Source organism: Nematolebias whitei, chromosome 8 (genome assembly GCF_014905685.2).
Source record: "Nematolebias whitei isolate Nwh7 chromosome 8, NemWhi1, whole genome shotgun sequence".
NCBI lineage: Eukaryota > Metazoa > Chordata > Actinopteri > Cyprinodontiformes > Rivulidae > Nematolebias > Nematolebias whitei.
This window is the reverse complement of record NC_056505.1, coordinates 44,009,243-44,013,966: the sequence shown is the minus strand read 5'-3', so window position 1 is coordinate 44,013,966 and position 4,724 is coordinate 44,009,243.

The window sequence follows — 4,724 nt, the reverse complement described above, 5'->3', positions numbered from 1 at the left end:
CTGTAAGACGAACTTTGAGTTAACAAACTTCCTCGAGCTGATTTATACTGTTATGTTATCTTACCATTAAAAGTCAGTAAAGTATTAATGCCCAGAGAGGCGTTTACTAGGACATTTTTCATTCACTGATAAATCCTCAAGCAGGTGCAAAATGAAAAAATGAGAACTTTTGGTAAAGACAGTCACAGATAATCACAGAGTTGATCAGTTTACTCATTTGCTTGAAAGATAATACACGTTTAATTGCAAAATCACTAAATAAGAGTAAACTTATCAGGAAAAAGAGACTTTTCTGATCTTATTTTACCACCTAAAAAATACATCTTCCTATTTAATTTTAAATAGAAGATACTGACAGGAGGACAGGAGTAATAACAGTTTTTCTGAAGAAAGACTGATTAATCCTAACACATCATCAATTTTTCTTTTTCTGTCCACCACTTGGTTCTATGAGTAACTGTAAAATAGCAAATTTCTGGAACAGAACGGTTTAAAAAGTGTCTTTAAACTGATTTGCTGTGAGACTTTTTAGAAAATTGCAGGTTTATTAAAAATTCAGTGCTTTAGAGTAAAATACACTAAAAAAGAGCTTGGTAATCTAGTATCTGTTAAGAAATAAGCACCTAAAAAGTAACACTGCCAGAGAAGCATTTACTTAAGAATATTCATGAATTGGGGTAAAACCTAGAAATAGGTACCCACATTTGAATAAGTTGACTTATAACAGTACTTTTGTGTAAACCCAAAGCTAGAATAGTGTAAAACTCATTGACATTTGAATACATATATTTACCTGTAAAATATCTGAAGCTTGCAACTGTTTTTAACAGATAAAGTGCTACACAGTGAAAAACATGACAGGTGTGGTAGAAAAAGATTTTGATCGTTATGAGATGAAGGGCTGTTTAGAATATGCGTTGAAGCTGCTGACAGCATCCTTACATCCATATGGCAAACAGGCGGACAGCATGAACCCAAAAGAGTTATTGGACAATCTGATGGAGGTTGCAGAAAGTGTGACCTCTACAGAAATAACAATGTCAAGCTATGAAAAGCTGGCTACAATGGCAATGTTGCTGAAAGAATCTTACTTTGCATTAAGACGGGATCACGTCGTGACACTGTCACAAGTTTCCCGCTGCAAAGGCGAAATAGATGTGCTTAAAAAAGATCTGCACAAAAGCAGAGTGGATAAAGAAGATCTGGAAGAACTCAGAGTGGATAAAAAAGCATTACTGGGGCTATATATGCGTTTAGAAAGTGATTATCATACATCACAGGAACGCTTAAAAGCATGTGAGGAAAAACTAAGAGCAGCAACAAATAAAAGTAATGATGAGGGGCGAGGTGGTCTGAAATCCAGAGCAGACCTTGAACTGTGTCAGGATAATCCACCAAAACCTCCAAAAATCTTTTACAGACCTGGTGCTTTTAAACTACTCCAACCACCCTCACCTAAAGTGGTAGGAACAGACCTGAACAGGTCTCCTCCACCAAACATGCAACAGTGTGCTGTGAATGTGTTCGAGGCATGCTCTCATGATAAGTCGCCCATAGAGGTGTTTCCTGGTATAAAGGTTAAACCCCACTCCCTAGAAATGGAAGGAAGGCGTGCGTCGCCACCTCCTCCTAAAACAGGTGAGAAAAGGCAGTATTTTCAAACTAACAAACCACGTGATGAAGGTGCACGCTGGGACAAAAAAGCTCCTCTTTCAGAGGATGGACGTGATCATCGTAAATGGGATATGCGTAGGACGCAAAGATATGGGATCCAAGAGGACCCATATTATCAGGGGAAATCCGAAGAGGAACCCCCAAAAGACGTACCTAACCCTCCCCCACCTCGGACGAAACGAACCGAGGCGATAAAATCACAAAGGTCCCAGGAACAAGGCCCTACACCTCTGAGCTCGGAGGAGACAGAGAAACTACAAAGGTTTGTAGAAACTTTGAAAAACGATGAAATGGGAATCCAACCAGGAGCACAATGTAGTGATCTGATCGCTACTAAATCTGAAGGCGCGAATGACAACATTACAGATGTCGGTGAAACACACCAAGACATTGCTGTCGTTGCCTCCAACAACCCCTCATCGGACGAAGGGGGGGTAAACTCACACACAAACGATGATGAGTCATCACAAACTGAAAACTCAGAACCTGACTTTCATGATTTTGAACTAGGCATTCCAGTTCTGGGAGGACTCCCAGATAACCTGGTACCGAGTCAAGAAGCTGGGCCAGTATGTTTCACGAAACCATCACAGGCCATCGCTCTTTTCTCAACCAATGACGTCGACCAAGGGCCTCAAACCTATGGTGTCTTACCCATAGACAGGTCCGACGACTCAGAAAAGGATTCGTTGGAGCTCCTCCAGGAGCAAGAACCCTCATCAGTCTCATCACAGATTGAACAGGTGGTCGCCCAAGCCGACACTCTGACATCTGATGAAGAAAGAGACAAAATTCGCCAAGTTCTTTTAAAATATGAAAAGTCATTTTCAACTGACCCAGACATCATCCAACTTCAGAAGTTGAACGATCCTGCAATTAACTCGATGATACTGTATCTGACTGACCCAGACAAATACACCCCATCGAAAGGTAAACTGGATTCCAATCCAGACCTAAAAGTCCTCTTTCAGCTGCGCAAACAGTTAAAACTACTCAAGGACAGCCTAACTTTAGCTCATGGAGCGACGTCCTCACCCGTGTTCGCGGTCTCCCATGACCGAAGGGGGGTGACGCCAGTTAGGATAATGCTACCAGACGCGATAACGTGAGCAAATCTGACATTCAGAGTGAGTGGCGCACCGAAACGTCGTTTTCTGGTTGCTTAATCACTGCTTTTGTCAATGTTGAAACGTTGTTTAACTGGTTGCTTAGTCACTGTTTTTGTCGATGTTGAGACATCGTTTAATTGGTTTTGGTTGTTTCTCAAGCAAGAATGAATTTTGTGTGTAGTTAAGTTAGAGACTAAGAGGCCTTCAACCATGCCAACATGCAGTTCATTCGTTAAATTGCAATCTTTGCGGAGTCAATGTATATTATTGCTACCTTAAGTACCATAATCTACATTGATCTCACAACGCTTAAGCCGAACCTACTCGAACAATTCTATTCGGGGGGGTAGCTAATTCTTTTTGATGAGTCTCGCCATAGTGTAGATGAACAGATGCTCAGATATATTCATCAATTAACGCGGATTCCTCATTTTTCTGAACTGAATAAAACGTGCATTGAATTTAATGAAATGCAAACGTGAGACGTCATTTATGTTTGACCCATCAAAATGAATGCGGTCATTTATTTACAGAATCAAAGTTTAACATCAAACATTTACATTAATTTGGCAAATTATGAAAATAACAACTTAAGCAATCAATCAGGAAAAATCATACGGCCATGATTTTTCCGTTGCTTCACCACAGACATTTATGAAACTGTACAATTATGATCTTTTACCCACACGGATGTGGATGAGCATTTTACACAGACATTTCTAAATATCTGGAAGAATATCTACTTGATAAAAAGTTTAAAGATGGGAAAGAAGTTTAGAGGGAGTAAAGATGGTATGGGAGGGGAAGTGTTCACCAGAATTGACACTCTCCATCAGAACCCAGCTCTCCCCGGTACGCTTGGTAGGAAACTTGACTCATTACCTTTCTGAGATTAATCAGCAGATATGGAGCTCCGTTAACGCTACCTGTCCAGCGTCTCCTTAGGATGCTGTGAATCGTCAGAAGTAGTGGCGAGTGAAAATGTTATAATCCCATGGAACTCGGAAGAGCTCTGTTGTCATGTCAGGATCATCCCGTCTCTCACAGAACTGTCCGCGCCGCAGAACTTCTCCAACCAGCAGAACTCAACAGAACTGAGTAGTTTACAGATCTCTCACAGAACTGAGTAGACCAGGAAGTACCGATATTTTAAAGAACTGTTTTCCGGTCCATCTGGGAGTATTCCCATTGGCCAGAACCGACCAGACGGGATGTGTTTTGTGACGTAAAAGGTTAGAATGCAGCAAGAATTGTTATGGAAAGATCAGAAATGTTCTCACAGACAGAGAGAGTTTTGTTTTGGCGCGTTTCAGAAACAGGTGCCAAAAACCTCTATATTTATGTCTGAGAGGATTCTAAAAACATGACAGTTCGTTCTAACAACTTGTTTTGCGTTTGACTCCAACCTTGGACCAACTTACACTTGCTCATTCAAAAGCAGAAATCAGAAAAGGCATAATTACTCTGTAACAGCTTTGACATGAGTTCTAACTTTGCATGAGAATAAAAATCATTACACAGTTAATAAAATTGATTAATTCACTGCAACATCTAAAATGGTTTGAACTAAGACACTTTGATTATCAACATTTGTAAAATAGTAATGATAATAAAAAAGAGAGTGTTCTTTCACATGAATCTTCAAGAGAGAAAGTCTCAGGATGGGTGAACCTGCATTTCTGGATTCAAATCAATGAAATGACAGTTCCTGTCCCACAAGGTTCTTAAGGTCAAGATTTTTGACCTTAGACTTAGTTTTTGACATGGGCCTAGTCCACTACAGTCCCCCCTTTGGAAATCATCACCTGTCCATGGGGATGAATTCCAACTATGAACTTACGTCTTCGATTGTCCTTGAAGCTTGATGTAATCCAGCAAAGAAACAAGAGTCAAGAGTAATCCAGCAAGGAAAACAAAAGTCAAAAGTAATCCAGCAAGGAA